The 23084-nt window shown below is 36.6% G+C and overlaps 1 long non-coding RNA gene across 11 annotated transcripts in view; it reads left to right on the top strand.

The window, feature by feature from the left end:
* LOC115493798 (uncharacterized) overlaps positions 1-19523 on the top strand; it is a 251267-nt gene extending 231744 nt beyond the window's left edge. For 9 of the 11 annotated variants that reach the window (XR_012053981.1, XR_012053977.1, XR_012053978.1 and 6 more), the window contains 3 exons: positions 10621-10694; positions 16057-16155; positions 18664-19523. This is a non-coding gene — a long non-coding RNA (uncharacterized lncRNA). The remainder of the gene's footprint in view (positions 1-10620; positions 10695-16056; positions 16156-18663) is intronic. The other 2 variants (XR_012053979.1, XR_012053982.1) reach the window with 2 other exon arrangements.
* Positions 19524-23084: the final 3561 nt, after the last annotated feature.

The raw sequence follows: 23084 nt of genomic DNA, 5'->3' as shown, positions 1-23084 counted from the left end.
AAGAATTGGGGCGCTGGACTGAAGCTGGTGAAGGATTTGGAGCAGAAACCTTATGAAGAGTGGCTGAGAGACTTGGGGTGGTTGAGCCTGGAGTAAAGGAGGCTAAGAGAGGTCCTTCTTGCTCTCTGCAAGTGCCTGAAAGGAGGCTACAGTGAGGTTGGGTGTTGGCTCTTTCTCTCACATAGTAAGTGATAGGACAAGAAAAAATGACCTCAAGTTGCGCCAGGTAAGGTTTAGATTGGATATTAGGAAAAAAATTCTTCACCAAAAGTGTTGCCCAACACTGGAACAGCCTGCCCACAGTGGTGGTAGTCCCTATTCCTGGAGGTATTAAAAACACATGTAGATATGGCACTTAGGGACATAGGTTAGTGGGGGACTTGGTAGTATTAGGTTGATGGTTAGACTTGATCTCAAAGGTTTTTTCCTATCTAAATGATTTTATGATTTTATTTTTCTATTCTAGTACCATAACTATTAAAAGTAAGAACCATTTTGCATAAATAGAAAGTCCCAATATCTCTTTGATGTATACTTATTAAAAGGCAGACTTCCATCATTCAGACACCTGGCTCAAGTCACAGATACTTTTTTTTCAGTTCAGTAGTTTATTTGCCTTATTGCCTAAAACAGCTGACAAGAGGAAGCTAAATAACAACATGACTCCTATTTCTCTTCCAAGCATCCATGCTTTCCAAATTTCTATTACTACTTTCTCCTGAAGACTCAAAGTTAAAAAATATTCTTGCCTGAAGAGGGAATTTCTCATATAGTGTTGAGAAGACTTTCCAGGAAGAGGGAGAAAATTCACTAGGTTTTTCGAATGTATCCTTCTTTCAAGAGAAGGCCAGAGCCTTGTCAAGTTAGATAAAAATCTGAATGAGAGATTAATGTTTGGGTCCTAGATAGAGGTTCTGAGTCGCTGGTAAGAACTGTTATGGTTTGTGAAAATCATAAGTTTTTAAGAATGGGGAACTGTAAAAAGATGCAGAGTTTTGCCACCACCTACTTGAACACAGTCAGATGTTTAACATATCCTGAGTGACAAACTTTTTGAAAGCTGACAGTCTGGGTGTACTCCATATCAAAAGGAGCACACTAAGCATGTGTGCCTGTTCTTGAATTGTGAAGGAAGAGAAAGTCCGTGTTTGAGACTAAAGCTGTAATGAATACTTCATGCAGCTAGTAGACTAACAAACCTTATTGGAAAGAATTTGTGAGAGACAAAAAGACTGACAAAAAGAACTCTGTAAGTCTACTGCTATTTCTTGCTAAAAACAAGAAACACGTCTGGACATAGAAGATACAACATTTATTTTCAACTCCTTATAATAGACCTCTAACTACAAATGGAATCTCTTGCTACAAAGGACACTAAATTTCATAGTTTGAGACTTTAGGAAAGAAAAGTAATCCTCTAAATATTTGGCATGCATATACCTGTTTACATCTTTGTGAGAAACTCACATTATAAACCTTAGGATGGACATTCAGCAGGTCTTCAGGGGCAAAGCTGAAAAGAAATTAAATCTATATGGTTTGTGGCTTCCATGTTATATGTGTATGCCAGAATTAACAGGCTAGAACAAAAACTGCTTACATTATTTCAGTGTTTGGAATTCAATTTCAGTGTGTTAATTTTAAAATACAGGAGAGGGTAAGTGAAGATAGGAAAATGTGCTTGGCTTTGCTCTTGTTGTGACAGTACCCAAAGAAGTGTGAGCAAGAACATGGTCTTGCACAGTGCCTCTAAAAGTCATGTTTAATTTGAGATTTAGCTGTAGGCCAAGTCAGCAGTTGCTTATGGCAGTGCCTGCAAGGAAAATGCTAAAGCCACACAACAAGTCACCACTCTGGAAAGTATAAATTCATCTTGCTGGTTAAAAATTGCAGTGGCAACTTGAGTTGCTGTGGTAATGATTGTTCATGTCAGTAAATTTATCCTGGATGCTGTGTTGACTGCCCTTCCTGAATCAACACAGAACTCCATTATGTGCTCTATTTCAGCAAAAATGAAATAGTTTGTTTGTACCAATACTGATTGAATTTGTCTTCTGAGATGGTCTGACATATACAACAATGGTGCTAATGACAGTGGCCAGAAGCCATTTCTACTTCCACCCTCCAAGATCATGCACTAGAAACAGCTGGGTTAATTCTACTCCCTCCTTTCCCTTTATGTGGTAGGAATAGCAGAGCCTATTAGTCAGGTATCCAAAGTTTGTTGGTGCAGACCAATTTTGACTATATTCCTAGGAAGCTGACACATAGAATGCCAGCAGTATTAGTCTTACTATCTTGCTTCTATGTAATTGGCATATAGGGAAGTTGGTTTCAGGAGTTTGAAATATCAGGATTTCAGTTAGGTAGTATTTTACCCTCTCTGACCAAATAATATGCAAATGAAATATGAATTTTAGGAATAGATATATGGAATAAATATATAAATATGAAATATGGAATTAGGTCCTTCGATAGCTAACCTGTAGTTGATCTGTCCTACATGGGCATTATTTTTTACTTTGGTAGGGAGTCATGAACCAAGTAAGTATAAATCAAGACTAACAGAATGAAGTAAATGTCCTTTAAATGCACCTGTGATAGACCAAAATCACAGAATGGGTGAGGTTGCAAGGGGCCTCTGGAGGCCATCTAGTCTAACCACCATGTTCAAGCAGGGCCACTTAGACTTTGCTCAGGACCATGGCAACTTTTTAATATTTCCATGGAGAGAGACTCTGGCTGGAACTTCCCCGAGAAAATCGTGACTGTGGTTAGTCCCCTTCACAGCAAAAAATTGCTTCCTGATGTTCAGAGGGAACCTGCTGCATTTCAGTTTGTGACTGCTATGTTTCAGTTTGTGACCACTGTCTCCAGTCCTGTCATTGGGCACCACCAAGGAAAGCCTGGCTCCTTTCTCTTTTAACCTTCCCTCCAGTTAGTTACATACATAGATGAGATTCCCCTGAGCTTTCTTTACTCAGGGCTGAACAGCTCCATCCGTCTTAGCTTTTTCTCATGTGTACAACACTCCAATTCCTTCATCTCCTCTGCAGACTTTCTCTGGCTTTCTCCCATATATCCATATCTCTTTTGTTCTGGGGAATCCACAGTTGGACACAGCACTCCAGATATGGCCTTGCCATGCTGAGCAGAGGGGAAGGATCATTTTCCTGGATTGACAGGAAATATTATGCCTCATGCAGCACACAATATCACTAGCCTTCTTTGTGGCCAGGGCACATTGCTGGATCATATTCAATCTGGTGTCCTGTAGGACCCCTAAGTAGTTTTCTTCAAAGCATCTGTCCAGGTCGGCATGCCCCAGCATATATTAGTGCCTAGGATTGTTCCTTCTGGTGCAGGACTTTGTACTTCTAGGTGTTCAACTTCATTCGGATCTTGTCAGCACATTTGTCCAGCCTGTTCACATCCCCCTGGACTGCAGCAAAACACTCCAGAGTGTCAGCCACTCTACCCAGTGGCTGGGAGAAGTGCTGAGGGTACACTCTGCCCCATCATCCAGAAATTGAACATTTTTTCCTGAAGAAATTCCACCCTATACCTTACCCTGAGAAGAAGCCAAGCAATGGTAGAAATCAATGTGGGTGTTAATGTGTTAGTGCTTAGGGAGAAAATCGTAGGTCAAAATTAGTTAGAGCATTTCAAGGATCTTCTTATGCATCCTTGGATGAAAGTAGCTTGGATGAAAGGACTGGCTTACTTCTCATTTATTTTATACTGATTTTTCCTTTTCAATTCTCTGCTTACACCTTTTTCTCTAGAGAGGCAAAAAAAAAAAAAAAGGAATTAACTCATCCCCAATGACTAATTATCTGTGCAATTTTCACTGGAAAAAAATGTGGCTGAAATGTTGATAGTTCTAATGATCTGCGAAGCAAAAGAGTTTCACACTCTAGTTCTTTCACTGCTTCTGGTTTACAAAAGCAAATCTTTAAATAGGAGTGATGTCCAGAGGTGAAGGGAAACTGACTTAAGATTTGCCCAAATTTTGATATGTGAAAGAAACTACGTTTACCAGCCCAGATTAAATAAATTCTGCTATTTTGGGGCATGGTGTATCCTTGTCTTTATTTTCAATTTAATTAGATTGAACTTTATTGAAAACAATTGTGGAAAAACTTCTTCAGACCAGTGAAAAGAAAACTAGTTAAATCATATTCAAAAAGAAGAGTGGTTGAGTCTGTTAGAGATTCTGGATAGATTCTTACGTGTACTGCAGACTTGCAGACTGTCTCTCTTAACACAAGCCTGTGAGCCCAGGCTTGTTTTATGGTTTTATAATGACTCAATATTGCAGGATTAAAATTCTTTGGTTCTTGTGTTGTTTGCTTGCTTGTTTTGAATTTAATATTCTCTGAAACTTTTTTTTTTTTTTTGGCAAGAATTAGGCTAGAATAATGTAGGTGAAAATAAAAAAAAGAAACCAACCAGAGAAAATTGAGCCCAGTATTTGTAAATGGGTTATGAACATGCATGGTGGAAATAACTAAATATACCTATTTCTAAAAAAAATTTATAAAAATGCTTTTGTTTAACTCAGCAGAAGTTAGGAAATCAGTTATTCCTACTGTAAGATAATACTTCTTTGGAAGCTGGAATTATTTCCTGGTATTTCTCCTAACTTCTCCTTTTGGGAATGTAACCTGTTGGTCTAACTCTCTGCTTAGGAGAGGAACACAAAATGAGCATACTAGTTAAAAATCAGGCAATTACTTTGTAACTCTGGGCTTTCTTTTTTCCCAGTCACTCTCTGCATTAAATTAATACCTGAACGTACTAGATCTATATTTCATACTTTCCTCTTTACTATCTAAACCACTGAAAAATAGCAGACTACATTTTCCTGTGTACATAGCTGAAATACCCTTAGCAAGGAGTTCTGCTGTGTAAATGAGGCCAAGTTGGAATTGCTCTGTGTGCAGACAAGGCATAATAGTTTAAAAAGTGACTCAGAAGTAAAAACTTTCATAAAAGGAGTATCTAGTCAATAGAAATTCTCTTGCCCTTGCTGAACACGTGAGAAAAATTGTTACCTAATCACTGTACATCTTTCTCTGTAGTTCTTTGCCAAAATACTCCTACATTTCAATTTTTTGTGTATTCTCTGTCAATGTTAGTGCTTATTACCTACCATATAAAGCTTATGTGTAAATTAATGTGCATTGATATCCCCAGGAAAAATACACACTTTTTTTGGCAAAATACTTTCCCTTTGGGACATTTCTGTACATGCTTTATCAGAAATAATGTCAGATGAGGAGATTCAACTTTTGCATGAATAACAATGTCTTCCTTCTTGCTTTCTTCTCCTGTCTACGCTCCACATCCCTCCAGAAACCCTCCTCTGCCAAAATCCAAACATGGTCAGTGTCCTGATCTAGACCAAGGAGGAGAGAATGATCGAAGAAAGGAGACTAAAGACAGATGTTTAGACAGATATTTTTTAAAGAAGAAAGCAATGCTGTTTTGGGCTCCTTTTACCCTTCTGCCATGATTACTTCTGTCAGAAAAACCAATGAATGACTGAATCTAATTTTTTTTCAAGTATTCTTTAAATACTTATAAAATTCTTTAAATTTTTATAGCTAATGTAGACCAAGTGCATTTAAATCTATTATTTCTAATAATAATTTCCTTGTTTATCTTAGTGCTTAGTGGTTAAAGGACCAAGGCATAATAATTTATTGGAAGAATGTGTTTGTTTTTCATGTCTGGACCAAAAAATCCTTCTAAGTCATCCACTTTATACCTGAAAACCCATAGATTAATAAAATGGTGCAACTATATTAATTACATTTCTCATAAATTACACTACACTTCACTAAATATAAGGGTTTTGGGATGTGCCAAGTCTCAGTGTTCCTGAATATGGAAAGTCTGAATACTTGGAAGTTCTCTAGCATGAATTATTTTAAAAATTAAGGCAGTGAACTCTATAATAAAGTATTTTTGTCTTATGACACCTAATGTGTTCCAAAACTTCAAGGATTTTTCTTGCTACATAATATTAATGAACATTCTTTATAAAAAAAGAAATACAACTCTTTGCTGAGGTAAAAAAAAAAAAAAAAAAGCACCAGAGGGAATAGAAGTATTGTTTATGCTTCCTGTTACTCTAAGCTCAAGAATTAACTGGGACAACCAGCAGAGTCTTTGCAGGAGATTGGTCCCAGTGAAAGTTTTGCAGATCAGATTAAATTTTAATTTTTTCATAATGTGATCTATGTACCACTACTTTCTTCTGGAGCAGATTGAGGAGGACACTTCTCTTGGCTGCTGTGAAGTGTGTGAGGGTGTGAGGTACCGGTGTAAGCAGAGCTGTCCGGCACCCTCTGCCTCCAGGCTCTACTCCCCCACTACTGAGTTATATCTCATTGTTTAGGTAAGGCAAGGAGCTTGTTTTTATTTCTTTCTAGGGAAACCTAATTTCCCAGGTTCATATTAAGGTAAACAGTCTTTATATGGGGAAAGTTTGTTGGGCTGTGCACCTCCAGCAATTCATCTTTGCTTTAAAATGGCCACTGGGCATTTCAGTGAATCAGTTTTTCTTGGGGAGTGCCTAAAGACTGAACTGTATTGACACAGCTTCTGGACAAATAGCATGAAGGGCCTATATTTTGACTATTAACCAAAATTATGTAATTTTATGCAATAAAACACAATACAAAAGTATATATCATACACAATACTGGTGAATAGAATTGCAGAATTTGTCTTTCCTGTTCCCCTTTGTTTTTTGCATGATTGCTACCATGAATATCATAATTTTTCTTCCTTTTTCAGGATAAATATTAAGTTATTTAAAAAGCCCTTGTTCCTAAAATATTTGTATTTTTTCCTTCTTGAGACACTGTATTAAATATTAAAGATATTGTTTTTACATGTATGTGAATAACACAGCATAAGAACTGTATTTTTTCCTATACAGCTCACTTTCTAAGCAGTTACTGTAATTTTAAAGCACTTGTGAAATACATATATCCATAGATTCTTGCTTTGTCAAGCTAAAATTGTATTCTAGGTTTTCTGTTGAAAATTGTATTAGATTTTGCAGGTTAAATGCGTAGCCATTTACGGCTTCAAAAAGCTCAAAAGCTGTGATAAATCTTCTTGAAGCCTTATAAAAAAAAATGATTTCTAAACCTTTTTGTTTTTTTTGTCAAAGTGTTTTTGTTGGGATTTATGGAGAATACTAGGGAAGACAAATACTGCTTAAAAAGTAATATTCTATAATATTAGGCTAATTCTTCAAGCACAAAAAAAAAATATAAAACAAAAGGGAGAAGTTGCTGTATATGCTGCATGAATGTACTTCATTTTAGAGAATAGTTCTGTTTTTTTGTGGGTTTTTTTTGTTACAGTGGTAATTCTTTGAGCAATTTTGGCCTACACTATTGGTGTATACATATGACTACCTCTGCTGTCTGAGACAAAAATGTTATTAAAAGAAAAAAACAAAAAAGCTGAAAAAAACCACAAGTGGAGGCCCTGGCCTGGGCCCAGCCAGCACCAGTCCTGCTTTTTCTTTGGTTCTGCATCATGCAGAAAAAGCAGAACACTACAAAATGCACTAGCATATGCATGAAGTTTTGTACTTTTTTTCCCTTCTCAGGGTCACAGATTGATCAAAGGAGAAAAAAATCCTCCAGACACAACCCCAAAGTGTCCTATTCAGAAGAAATATTTGGGTAATGACTACATAATATTATTGTAGCAATCTGAATAAAAGGAAGCCAAATTTCTATGCTAAACAAATCGAATGTCAATTTGAAGTTTGAGATAAACTTTACTCTTTCTTAAAATTGAGTTCTGCATGATTTTATTCTGTGATTTCCATCAACTTTCACAGCTGTATCCCAGTTTTATGTTTCTCTTTTCAGAGTTGCTTGTGGAACAGTATGTATAAACAAAACAACAGCAGTCCTTAGGAAGGCACCTTACACCAAGTGAATTATTAATTAGGCAGGATTAGCAAATTCAGTTCATACATAGACTATACTCAGTCACACAAGACACATGTGAAATATTCACTTCATATAATTAAACATAAACAAAAATGCTAGAAAAATGGTTATTGTGTGTTCTCATTGACAAGGTCCCCGGCAAGCAAACCACTGCCTTTAAAATCAATTAATCAATAGGTATAAATAAGCTCCCATGTGATTACTCCATAATTTTAAAAAGTTGAGCAGGTTTTTTTTCCCTTGAAAATATATTTCAATAAAAAGAATTTTGGGCAACAGAGGACTTTTTACAAAACATTTCTCAACCGCATTCTACAAGTTTCAAGTACATTCACAAGTTTCCATAACTACAGACTATGTTTTTTACATCTCTTTGGAGCATGTTGGGTCCTATCATATGGCTGAAATTGAACTGATAAAGCAACCTATCCAATATGTCTGCCTCAAGGAAGTACCAAGTATACCTACATCATTCCTGAGGAAATGTTTGTATAATATATTCTTGAGCACCTTCAGTGATAGTCATTCGGCTCTTCTCAAAGAAATTGTAGTGATGCCACTTGGTGTCCTTACATCAGGGATTCTATGTCCCAGGGTTATCATCACCATCTTTCTCTTTTGCTTTTTGCACTTGCGAAAATATTCAGTTCTACTGCTTGAAACAAGATGCAAATACTGCAAATAAAAAGGCCAGGCTGGAAATGCTAACATCTGGAAATATTAACATGAGAACTATGGCACTATGTAAATAAAAAAAGTAAAAAAAGGTTCTTAGGAAAGATGTCAGTTCTTGGTATAACTGGGTAACTGGAACTGGTGGGGAACTGGTGTTGGAAATAAACTCATATCTCTGAATATTTTCTTCTCTTAGGGTGATGGTGAATTAATATGATCCAGACAACGAGAAAGTATTCTCTGTCGCTCTTGTTATTCTCCAAGTGGGAAAGTCTTGATGGTTTTCAGTAATCAAGTCTTTAGCTAAGTAAGATAAAAGCAAGACTTCCACGGGTTATGAATTAGTTAGGGAAGGAAAACAGACACTAACCCCCACAAAAATGTGTTAATGTTTAGCAGGAAAATAAAAATAATCTTTGAGGCTATAAAAGTAGTGAACCTTATTAGAAGTAAGCCTAGCAAAATGCACATTGTATTATGTGCTAATGGGCATTCTATAACAACCCTTTTTTCCCACAAGAGTGCTGCCTCTCCAAATAAAACTTGGGAAAAAAACCACTTTAGCTCCTGACTATATAAAAATCTTTCATTTGAAATACTTTATTTGAAGGCATTGAGCTATTGGTTGTTACCAATATATTTCAGCTTGTGGTTTTTTTTGTTTTTTTTTTTTTTTTCCTGATATGAGAATGTGGTCTGTCATATCCTAACAGATAGGTTGCAAGATGAGATATCAATGAAACCATATCACATTTTAAAAACTTCTAACAGGAGGTTACTGAGTTGGAAATGATGGAAAAATGTCCTGCTATCATTCTATCTTGACTTCACCCACTATATTGATTGCAAATACTGGCTTTAAGAATTTAATTACAATTGACACTCTTATGCAAGGGAAGATGAACAGTTTCACTGTGGGTACAGCTTTAGCTTAGCTGTTGGTAGCATATTGAAGTTTCATTTTCTTAAGGATATTGCTTTCTCCTTTCTGAATATTTTGCCTAAATGGTACACCAAGTGGGGAAATGGATGAAGAGTGATATAGAAAGATTTAAAGAAAGTTGAATGATGAACTGACCTATCAAATGTAATGCTAATTTTTTACATTCAGCTGTCTCTTACGGATAATTTTACAAGATGTAGGTTTTCCTGTCATGCTTTAGAATAAATAAGGAAATTCTGTTTATTTTCAGCATTTCAGAAGTGTACTTTTTTTTTAAGTGTTAAAACTGTCATTATATGTTTGTGCTAGAAAGAAGTTTTAATTCAGGTATAAGTGAATAAGTGACAAGTTAATAGAACTGTGTGACACCTCAGCCTGAACAGAGCATGATACAGTGTCATTGCAGAGCTACTGCCATGTACAGTGGCCACACTGAGATTCCTGCTCCTCAGAACAGTCTTGCACACTGGTAGACTTCTGCTTCTGTTTTGTACTTTGAATCCATTGCTATCGGTCAATCCAACATTACTGAAACAAATTTATATAATTTTTAAAATTTGTCTTTTTATAGGGCATTTATTCAAAATAATAGATTTTAAAAATCCAACAATGAAAACCTGTTCATTCACAGGAGGCAAACCAAATTTTGTCTGCAGTTAATGCAACCAATCCTTGTTAGGTGCACTTTCTGTCATAGAAAGCAGCTAATATCCTAGATAATTACATGCATCAAGGGCTGTATGAAGAATCATATTTTTCTGAAAGAGTGCATTAGTTGACAGCTCTACAATTCTGTAACACTACTTATTTTGAGGACTTTACAAATTTCTGTTCTAGCTGAGCTCCTCAGAGCTCCTCTTCTTAGGGTTTCCTAGAGACGCTTAAGATGTAGGTTGATTTAGTGTAGTACAATGCCTCAGGGTGTATCTGATGCCTTGGATATAAAGTGGTATACAATCCAGTTTCTGGGGATTTTCCCTTCACAGTCCTTCCTTTTTTTTTTTTTTTCCTCAGGAAATCCTTTCACAATGGTGTACTTTTTATGTAGTTGCTTTCAGGCCTGGGAACAGAGAATGTCTCCTTGAGTGGTAAGATGTTTTACTACAATTGTCTTTTTATATACATAGTTTTAAATTCATGTTTTATAAAACTATATACATAGTTTTATATGCATGTGTTTAAAAAAAAAAAGAGATTGGAGACCAAAATCCTTTCAAGTTTCAAAATTCAAAATCCTCATTTCCCTGTTCCTCTGTGCCGTTGGGGATGGAGGTAACAAAATCGGGAGGGAAGTTGAGCTTAGGGAGAAGAAGGGGTGGAAGGAAGGTGATTTAAATTTTTTTTTTTCTCATTGTTTTATTAGTAATAAATTAAATTAAGTTTCCCAAGTCGAGTCTGTTTTGCCTCTGATGGCAATTGGTGAGTGATCATTTCCTGTTCTTATCTCAAACTATGAGCCTTATGCTGTCAGGGAACACCTGACCACTGAGGAGGGGAGTGACAGAGGAATTTTGGTGGGTACCTGGTGTTGCATCATGCAACCTGGAAATAAGTAGCTCAATTTCTACATAATACAGAGTGGATACTATCACACCTTTCTTCTTGATACTAAGCAGATGAAGCTCAATAAGAGCAAATCCTGGATTCTGCATCTGGGTCTGGCCAGCCCTGGATGGATGGACTGTGATATGACAGTATGGAAAGCAGTGCCAGAGAAAGGGACCTGGAGATCCTGGTCAATGGCAAGTTGAACCAGAATTAGCAGTGCCCTGGCAGCCAGGAGGGCCAACCCCCCAATCCTGGTGGGGGATTAGGCACAGCATCACCTACTGTGCAAGGGAGGGGATTGGCCTGCTCTGCTCTGCACTGGGATGGCCTCACCTCAAGTGCTTGGGGCAGTTATGTGTCCTGACCAAATGTATCTTTCATAAAAAAAAGTGTAAATCTAATAGAGACCATTGAAAGGAGAGCCATGAGGATGCAGAAAGGTCTGGATGGGAATGGCTGAGGTCACTTGGTCTGTTCATCCTGGAGGAGACTGAGGGGAGACCTCACTGCAGTCTGGAACTTCCTCATGAGGGCAAGAGGATGGGCAGACATTGATCTTTTCTCTGTGGTGACCAGTGACAGGACCTGAGGGAATGACCTGAAGTTGAGTCAGGGGAGATTTAGGCTGGATAGCAGGAAAAGATTCTTCACCCAGAGGGCAGTTGTGCACTGGAACAGCTTCCCAGGGAAGTGGCCACAGCACTAAGCCTGACAGAATTCAAGAAACTTTTTGACAATGCTCTCAGGTACATGGTGGGATTCTTCAGGTGTCCTGTGCAGGGCCAGGAGTTGGACTTCAATGATCTTGGTGGATCCCTTCCAGCTCAGCATATTATGTCATTCTTTGATTCTGCCCTGGAAAAACCTACTAGTAAGAAGAAATACTTACTAAGAATTGCCCTATTAAATATCCAGTTAAGAATGATTTATCAAAATACACTCAAATTTTTTTTTGCATATAAATGACAGTATTTTGCATGTTATGCTGATTTTTAGTGTGTTTATTATAATAACTGAATAAAAATATTGTTTGAGTTTGAAAAATATTTTCTAAAGTTGTACTGGCAGTCATAGAGAAAGGTCCTGAAACAATGCACAGCAGTAAAAATAATTTATGTTTGTTTATCTCTGAATTTTTCTTCTTTTCTTTTACTGCTTTTATTACATTTTAGCAAGATGTAAATAGTGAGATCATACCCTCTCTTTCTGATTGAATAATGGATTTTTTGCTGAACACTGAACATGTTTTTTTTTACTATAAAGAACATATCAAAATTAATAGCACTTTATGTGGCTGCACTAGACAAGGTTAGAAGTTGGGCAACATGACATAATTTGAAAAGAACAGATGGATGAAGCTCTCAAGCCCTTTTTAAGCCTGATACAGAGCAAATATTAAAGTGGGTAATTGCTCTGGATATCATTAAATTATATTAATAAGCTAGGAGATATTGAGAATAACTGTAAGAGATTCGGAAGTAAGAAAGGGAAAGTGCCTATCTGCATCCTTATTCGGAAATTGTTGCTACTTTCAGCATTTTGAGCTCTGAATAATAGGCAAAAGAAATGGTGATGAATTTGACATGTTTAAGGTAGGAAGAAATTTCTAGTGTACTATCAAAGCCACTCATAATTTAGGTCAGAATTTCACTTATTCTGTAATACTATACATATTGGTAAGCAAACTAAGCTCCTGGAAATTTAGTTTTGAGTTTTGGAACTATTTTTTCCCCCTTAGCTGAATGCACCCAGGGTAATACTTTCCAGTGTATGCTTGAATAATGTTAGGCTTGAGAAATGGCTTGTGTGCCCTGAAAGCTTGCTCTTTCCCTTTTTCTGATGGCACTATTTGGTCTAATATAAACTGTTATCTCTTTCTAGATGTTGATTTCAAGGTGTGAGGATTAAAAAACAGAAGACATGGTGTTCAACTTTGTACCACAAAAATAAATTTTAAAATTACCACCGATACCTGTGGAAGCCTAGTTAGATCAGAAAGACTGTATTTTTTTAATGTTGGGTAATTGCATTATTACTGATCACAGGCATTCCTCATTTTCCAGACTAGATCACAGTCATGTGAGTATGTACCATTAGCCTGGATGCAGCAGGGGAGATCAGCTGATGTGTGAAGCTTTTCCTAAGTTTAATTGGCTAGTTTTGCATTTGCAGATTTTAGATTTCCAAATCAATAATCCATTAAATGCACACAAGCAGCTGTGGTGAGACAGAGAATTTGATTTGCTGCTGATTTTGAAGACAAATCGCATTTGCAGTGGAAGATGTTGAACTTAAAGGGAATATGCCTTTGCAAATTCTCTTACCCAAGGGCAAATTATAGAATTGAATGTCAAGGTCATTATGACAGAAACCATATGCCTTGCAGAAAATAAAATGGCTACATTAGAGACTCTGGGTTTTAACCTTTTAATGAGGCTTGGGTTTTGGTTTTTCTCTTTTTTTTTTTACTTTTTCCAATCCACATGGCAACAAAAGCAGCTGGGGTGCACAGCTGCATCGGGTGTGGGCAGGGACATCATCCCAAGAGGATGCAGGAGCCAGGCAGGGACACACCATGGGCAGGGGTGGCTATTGCAGTGGCAACCAGCTCTGTATCACTGCAGGGCCAAAGGGTGCTGGACATGGTGGCCATTCACTTCCTTTGGGCTCTAGCGATGGTAAAGGGTGATGGCTTCAATTAACCACCAAAAAATGCATTTAGTTTAACAATTAAATTAGGTTTTTGGACTGCTTCTTGTCATGTGATTGAGCCAAATCAGACTGCAACAGCAGGAACATCGGCAAACACATTACTTGGTGTTTCTCGGGTTTGCTTTTCAAAGGAATAGATATCAGTCTGCACATATTTCACACCATGTAATGTTATAATCATTATACAAAACACTGTGAATATGGAATTGCAGAGAAGTGCAGGATACACATATGATACCATTGTAATATAAGCAAGTACTATTATTTGAACAATATCAGAAGATGAGCAAGTTAGAAGGAAGCATATGAAAATTAAGTATGACATTGAGATAATCAGCTGTTTAACAATTATCTAACAATGTTATTCTTTTGAAATTACGCCTGTCTTCAGTGTACATCCTAGAATGCATTATTTTTATTTTCTTCTATGTAACTATTCACTACAATACTGCATAAAATGGCTGGTGAATGTCTTTCATGTTAAAAAAAAAAAAAGGAAGCATGAAAGTGCAATTGTATTTTAGAATTTTTACAAAGGATTGTACACAGAACCTACCACTGGTTTAATGATGTCTAGTGGAATTGCTAGAGTTCCTATTCAGAAAGTAATCCCATTCAAAAGCTAGATTGGTGTGTAATTGGCAACAGTAGTACAGCCATTTCATAACACCATGCAATTCTTTGGTTATCCTAATCTTTTCACTCTTACTTGTGAATCTATAATTTGCATAACAATTTTACAATGACTTCTTAATAATGTGTAGCATGTCAAATGTTACTATCTGATTATGGGTAATCTTATTTCTTGAAATCCATGAACAATTGCAGTCAATAGCCTCAGTATGAATGTACAGGATCCTTTAACCTGATTGTCTCCTAGTCTGAGAGCACTCAGGCAGGTTGCCTGTGACAAATGTACCTAGATTAGCTGCCTTGCTGTCTTCAACTGAAGTCTGCAGCAACCAGAATTTACATGAAAGAGGAAGAAAATGAAACAATTTACCCTACCTATGCTACTCTACCATTCTGGTATTTACAATGCTGGAGAGAAACATCTGCCTCACCACATGCAGAGGATGTGTATGTATATGCTTGTGAGCACCATGTTTATATGGTTGTGCAGATGTTTATTCTTTTAAAGTCTCTGAAGACTTTTTCTTCTACATCTACGTAGCTGGGGTAGGGGGGAGGGAAGGAATATAACTGGACACCCACTTTCTCTTCATGTCATTAAAAAATAACTTGAGATCTATTAAAACAGTATTGCGAGACTGTCCTAAGAAGAGAAAGCCGTACTTCTCCTGTCCATATCCATATCCATATCCATATCCATATCCATATCCATATCCATATCCATATCCATATCCATATCCATATCCATATCCATATCCATAGCCATAGCCATATCCATATCCATACCCTCTGTCTGGGAGTTGTCCTGGCATACCCTGCTCTGCTGGCTGTGCTCAAGTCATATGTTTTATCAGCTTGTACAGCTTGTTCTTTCTCAAAAGAGACCAAGGAAGAGGTCTAGAGGTTTTGCAATGCTCTAAGGCGTTTAAATTGCCTGTCTCAAACACTCGTAAGGCCACAGAAAAGCTTTGCCATAATCAAGAAGGGATTGACAGGATAGTGTGAACTCCAGGCCTGGCCAGATCTGGTTAGCTCATCCTGGTTAACACATCTGGGCAGAAATTCCCACTATGGCAAACTGTGTAAAGTAACTGCTTGTAAACATATCACTGTCAAAGATTACCCCAAGTTATGGGACAGATGATATCTGCAACCATCAATGAACATCAAAGCCCACCTAAACATAGCTGCTTGGGTAGCTGGAACTTGGACAGTAAAAGAAGCCCCCATATCAGGACTTTGAGATAAGATAAAAATGATACTATTGTCTGGGTGTTATTTCAGACCTAAGGGGAGGTTAACAAAACTGGGGGAGAGCAATGTATCACTGAAAATGGACAAAGAAAGCCAACTCAGCAACTGTGCTGAAACCCACTTGGACTGGATAAAATGTAATTCCAGCAGGGAAAGATCACAACCAACCAACTGAAGAAACCCACTGACTCAAAAGTAGAGAAACTGAGCATGGGACAATTAGCATCAGAAGTGAGGGCATCATTTAACTAATAGAATAAGTGAACTGTGTATACAATGAGCATTGATTTTTTGTTTGCCTAGGTGTATAAATAGTGAAAAGTTTCAAACTGCCTCAGGACTCAACTACTGAGAAGTTCAGGATAAAGAAGGCCCGATGGGATGCTGCTGGATCTATGAATGGTGACTATCTTGATCTCTTTCTCCCTTTCTCTCTCACACACACTTATACCCATATACCTCCCAGTTCTATTTCTTTCAATCTCTTAACCTCACATTCATGCTTAAATAAAATCTGTATTATTGACTTCAGGTATATGGTCTCATTTTCACCTTAATTTGGGCAGAGGCATCTCTCACTAATCAGACCTTAACAAATGTAATCAGCAGACTGTGCACCTGCCTGAACCAGCTCATTAAGTAGGCTTAATTGATAAAGTAACCACATCCAAACAAAAATAAAACTAAATTATTTGGAGCAAATGATGCATTCAGCTGAAGTAGCACCATGATTTTTGTTAAAATTATTTCTCATGAATGCTCCACTGAAATTGGGGATCTACAAAAGCCAAGATCTGAATCTGTATGTGGAACCAAGAGATACCCACCCTTCCTCACTGGCCAAGGTCTGAGATGTTAAATGTCCAGATCCGTCTAAATGTTTTGAATTGTGAATTGACATGTAATTGCCACTTTGAGAAGAGGGGTATTAGGAGTTCAGTTACACTGAATGAAAGGCATTTTGTTCTAAGGTTATGACTTGTTAACATCTCCGGAAACATCTACACATTTTTGGATACAGATAAGCCTTAAGAGTCACTATTTATCCTCAGAGTAGCTCTAGTCTGATAAATGTAGCTCTAATCTGATAAATGTCTGCTAATATAATAAAGATATATATTCTTAAGGAGTGTGCTTGTCTTTTAACATGAGAAAACACAGATAAAATATTATCCTGTTGCAAAAGAAGTACAGTGTTTGTAAAAAGGTAGCCAATGAATAGAAAACAGGCTTTTGTGTAATATCCAAGTCTTTGTTGGTAGTGAACAGATGCCACACCAGCAGTCCTGGAACTTTCATGGAACTGCTATGAACATGTTCACAGCATGAGAATATGGGCAACATGCTGTTAAAATGCTGCTTACAAAATCCCAGGACTCCTATATAGCTGTTGTATTCTGCCTTTATTCAAAGGCATTCTTAAAAAAAGACCCTTTATAGTAGAGCATTCTGAAATCATGTCAGTAGTTCTGTTTATGGCTGAAGGGCTAGGAAGGAAAATATGCATCTTGCTATTTCGTGACTTATAAGAATCTATTGAGATTCTTGGTTCAAGTACTAATGAAGATTTTTTTCAAAAATCATGTAGAAACTTAAAGGAATGCTTTCATTAATCAGATTTTTCTTGTGCTGCAAATACATGCATTAAGAAGCCACCACTGTACAGTGTTACAAGGATTTTTCTGTTTTCATTAAACGCATTTTAGAAAGGATGAATGCTACTAGGCAAATAATCTTATAAAGAATCTATAAAAAGATGGTATAAAGTAGAAGTTATTTTGCTTTTGTTTTTGTAAGGTATTTTCCAGCCCATGCTTTACTACTTAAGTCATTAATGCTTGCAATAATAAAGACAATAGAAGAAAATAAACTTTATTTAAATAAAAGGCCTAAAATAAAGAAAGGGAATTACTGAGAACCATGATTATTTAGCAGAATATGAAAGAAACTGTTCTTCTGATGATAATATTTAATGATAGGTATAGTCAGTGTCAGTGACAACAAATACCTGCAAAATCAGGAAGAGGTAAGAAGAGGTTGTTAGAGCTCTGGACATGTTTTAGATAGGATTAAGTATTATGTGCTTTCGAATCATTAGTCTTCATGGAGGAACAAATGTAATCCTTAGTCCACATAGAGGACATGAAGCGACAAATGAATAGTGAGAAAACTTGTTTTTTAATTTTTTTACAGTTACAACATTTTGCATTGCATTTCTGGCTTAATGGTAGAGAAATTGTCTATATTAGTCTTTGTGCTGTCATGTTGAATCTTCTTTATACAAGTTTATTTTTTTTTTTTCTGTACTGCAAGAGTACAAATTAGGCAATTTCAGTACACTGTAATTACCTCTGAAGTGACTGTACCATGAGCATCAAATCAGAAAAAGATGTTTTTAGGAGAGAAAGAGATATCCACAGATGCTTTTTTCAGTCCTGAACAGTAATAGCAGCTCTGTACTGTGGGTCACCTTCTAGGTATACTTGAAGGTACAATAATAACTGGCTTAATACACTACCAAAACTCTGGGAACAGGAACATTATGAGGCACTGGTCAATTTCTACAAAGGCTCATTTAAAATATTCACAGCAAAATACATTTTTTTTCACAAAGCAAGGAATTTATGATTGAGAGATTGTTAATCACTGGGATAAGGCAGCATAGTTCAAGCACTTCCAGACTACCCTGAACCATGAAATAAATTACACTAAAAGGAAATAATGAAATTTGTTTTTTAAAAGGCACCATATAAAATGCTAATGTAAACATGTCCTAATATATCTTATTACATCATTAATATGACAATCCCAGCCTATCATGATCAGACTCGTAGTGTCACTGTAGATAGCTGTCATTTATGTCATGTATGGGCATTTCATAATAAAACATTTATTTTCCTTTGTTTACAGGCCTCAAACTATTCCTCAAGGCTAATTTTTATTCTGGCTACTGAATTATATGACCTTGTTAGATAGCCATTATATCCTTTGTTGGTGAATATGTTTAACACACAAAGGCTTTGCAATAGAAAATTGAAGAAAACTTTTGTCTTGCCTCTCAAATTTAATGGCTTTCTCTTCTTTCTCTATGTGCAAAAGAGTTAAGAAAAAAATGGAAATATTACTATCAGCGGAAGGACCTCTTATGTGACATATATCTCCCTCTTTTATTTCTTCTGCCTCCTCCCAGAATAGTGAACAAATGTGTCAAATCCCTTTTAATTAATGTCAAAAATTACTGACAATTTTTCACATACTTGATTCTGCTACTATAACTTACTGCATGGACTGAATTCAAGTGTGACATAAATAACTGTTACCTTTTCTTTGTGTTTATTTAGCAGAGCTGCTGTGTATATCTGTGTACACATGCATGCACAATACTGTATGCATGCTTGTTTGCTGCATTGTTGCTGGAAAATTGTTGTGGATTATTCCATACAGTCTGAGGGAGAATGGGAACTGAAATTGCATTGAAACAGCAAAAGAGGAATGGATCCCTGTGCCTGAGGCTAATTTCGAGGAAATGAAAAGCTGCTTTGCAAAGTGAATTGCAGTTTATACAGAAGCTTATGCATTTCATAGGACTGCGCATTCCCATAACCTCAACTGAACTTTTCAGATTTTCTTGGTGTTTTTTTAAAGTTTTAACTCTTAGAATAATGCATGCTTTGCTTAAAAGTGATTTTTATACTACTCATGGTTGTACAACAAAAGCTCTACAAGTCATTTGCCTACAGCTTAATTGTTAAAATAAAAAGGAGAAGTACAACAGGACTTAATCTGTTTTTTTATTAAAAATAATTTTTTTGGGGGGAGTTGTCTTGATCTGCTGTGTTTGATAGGTAGAACACTTGCAGAAGAAGGTGCTTCCATTTTTAAATATTTTAAAAATCCAGCAAAACTATGGTTTGGTTCAGTGATGTTTTCTTGTTGCTTTATATTTACAGAAGCGTGGTTCAGATTTTTAAAGATCAGAAATACCTAAACTAAGACTGTGTACTTTTTACACTTCTACTAGGAACGGTCCAGATATCTTGGGGAAGATTCAAATGAACTTCCAGTGATCAGGAAAATTGATCTTGCACAGATTTTTTTGTGTTACAAAAAGGGAAAGCAAAACCAAGAATGAAGCCAAACTGTAAGACGACCAAAGCAACAGTCTGTAAGATAGAAACTGTTCCTTGTCCTGAGGATTTCAGTCCAAACTTTATAGATCATTACACTTAAAATGGCTGGCCTGTTTGGATGGTGGAAGTAAACCTTTTTCACAAACTGTAAAGTGCCTCAAAATACCTTGGCAAGGTTTGTAGTGAAAGGGAAAATAGATTTGTTAAATGAATTGATTTGGAAAGGAGAACCAGATATCATTTCAACACAGAAGCACATCTTCTGATCTGCTACAGCACTACAAAGCTTTTTTGATGTTACAACTTGTGCATCTCTGCTAATTAATCTGTAATTTTTCTCCTTTGTGATGTAAAGAAGATGAACTGAAGGTTCTTTAGATGAATGATATCCAAATGAAATATTATGAGGTTCTGATTTAAGAAGCCTGATACATTGTTCTGATTCAGATACACATTTCTGAGATTTCTAAGTTGTAGTTTGTAGCCTGAGCATTATAGAGAATATCTCATTGTCTGTCTGCTCTGTCATGTTTTACTTTGTTATTTTTGTGCAACAGCTATTTTCTCTGTAAATCTCATTACCTTGTCTGCCAAAGACGAATTTCCTACCATCATCCTCCTGGTTTCCTACTAGAGCTGTAGAAATCCTGCATACTGTGATATCTATTTTTCAAAATCTACAAGCAATTAGCTTACTATGAACAAACAAAAATGTTGACTTTAAAATTCAGAACCAAAAAGACCACTAGTTATATATTAATGAAACAAAAAACTGATAGAAATCCTGTGTTAAAGATATTTTGTTCCCCACTCCAGCATTTACTGGGAAAATAGATGCTTTTGTGTTAGCATTTTTGCCCTTGAGTTAAAAGCAGCTGCTACTGGCATCATATTGTGTAGATAAAAGTATTTGTAGGTGGATGAGCCGTCTTCTCATAGAAAGGAGAAAAGTTCTTTTTCTGCTTCAGATTTTAAAATAAATTTGGGGTTAGATAGAAGCCAATTGAAGAGAAGATAAATCAACATTAACAAGTGAATTTTTACATTTTTGTATATTTTTTGGGAGGAGGATAGATTTTGCTTTGGTCTTGATAAATTGTTTAAGCTAGGTATTAAAATATATGAGAGGGAAGAACTTGTGGAGATAGTATGTTTGCTTTCCAGGATTAATGTGTCCCAGATGTAATTTGTGGACCATTTTAGTAGTGGTCCCTGACATTCTTTTGTGTAGGAAGTTAGTTGGTCAAAGTAGAAACTGACCAGGTCCTTATGATTCTCCTCATAAATGCATATGACGAGAGATGTTAGTGGATTGAAGCCGGAGAACAAGACAACTTTACTACAAATGATTTTATAACTTTTGTAGTTATTAGATGTGAAAGCTTGAAACTTCAGAGAGCTCTTGGAATGTCTCAGTGAATATACGAGCTCCATTTGAAGTCTTGCAGAAGTTACAAGGAAGGCAAGTGTGTCTGTGGATTTTTCCTGTCTGAGAACAATAATAGAAAACAATGTTATGAATACATGCATTCACAGCATAAGTAAAACTTTAGGCCATTCCATTTTTCTGAGCTGAAATACCTGGGTTATACTTTGAACGAAGTGCAGAATTGTTGTGAGATAGGAAATGTGTCCCTGAGTATATAAGCACTGTCAGGAAAAGCACAGACGCCTATTTCAGTAAAAAGTAACATATTCAGTATAGTCCCCTAAATTGCCATATATAATAAGTTATGTCTCTCAGATGTCTGTACTGGTACTCTTCAATGTCTTTATTAGTGACATAGTGGGACTGAGTGTACCATCCCTGGGTTTGTAAATAGCTGAGTGGTACAGTTGCTATATCTCAGGGATGGGACGCTATCCATTGACAGGCTTGAGGAGTGGCCCCATGTGAACCTCATGAAGTTTTGAGGCAATCACCTGTACTACCAGTGCCATTACTAGGCAATCACCTGTACTACCAGTCTGGATTTAGAGCAGCTTTGCAAAGGATTCAGGGGTACTGGTGGATGAAACCCCAAATATGACCCAGCAATGTGGGCTCATAGCCCAGAAAGACAATCCTATCCTGTGCTAAATGAAAGGAGAAGTGACCAGCAGGGCAAGGGAGGTGATTCAACCCCTCTGCCATTGTGAGCCCTCACCTGGAATACTAAGTTCAGCACAGGAAAGATAAGGACCCATTGAATTGGGTCAAGACATGGGCTACAAAAATATTTTGAGGGCTAGAACACTTTCCCTATGAGGAAAATTTGACAGTTGTGATTATTCAGTCTGGAGAAAAGAAGGCACTGGGGAGGCCTTATTATATGACCTCTCAGTATTTATAATGGTCTTGTAAAAATATGGAAAGGATTTTCAGTAGGACCAGTAATGTTGGGACAAGGACCAACACTTTTACACTGACAGAGGGTAGATTTGTATTAGATGTAGGTAAGGTTTCTTTATTATGAAAATGGTGAGACACTGGGACAGGCTGTCCACAGGCATTTGGATGTTACTTCCCTGGAAGTGTTCAAGGCCAGAATAGATAAGGCTTTGAGCAACCTGATCTAGTGGAACCTGACCTACTCACCCATGGCTGGGGGAGGTAGACTAAATGACCAGTGATTCTAAGAGTCTATCCCAAAAGGTCAATGGAAATTATGGAGTTATTCAAACTGTCCCATCTACATCACGGACAAGTATATTGCCTGGAAGGAAAAATGATTTCTAGATTTTTTTTTTAGTTTCCAGTTAATCAGAGTTCTTATCAAAATCAAGTTTAGAATTCATGGGAATTATTTTTCTTTCTGGGAAGTTTCTGTCATGTGCTTTCCCATAGTTCAAATCAACCTTAGGGCTGCCTAAAAGCTTTATTGCATAAAACTTCAGAAAAATTTGATATGACCTTTGTGAAAACAGCAGATTTTTTTTGTGTTTTGTTAGGCTGTTACTGAATCTTGGGATTATTAAATAAAAAATATTGATCTTTAATGAAAATTTCTGTAGGTAGTTTTAAACATAAAGCAGAAATTGGAAGATATTAACAATATACTTTTGTGCTGAATTGCTTGACTTTCATAATGGATTTTTACCCATTTTTTCAAGAAACGAAAGGGTTTAGTCTCTGCTTATGCTCTCTCATAGTTTATAGTTAAGAAATTTCTAACATTTGCTGGAAAGCTAATATGAATTGCAAGTAACTTCTGTAAGAAA

Source organism: Taeniopygia guttata, chromosome 2, assembly GCF_048771995.1.
Source record: "Taeniopygia guttata chromosome 2, bTaeGut7.mat, whole genome shotgun sequence".
Taxonomy (NCBI): Eukaryota; Metazoa; Chordata; class Aves; order Passeriformes; family Estrildidae; genus Taeniopygia; species Taeniopygia guttata.
This window is presented reverse-complemented; position numbering and strand designations above follow the sequence as displayed.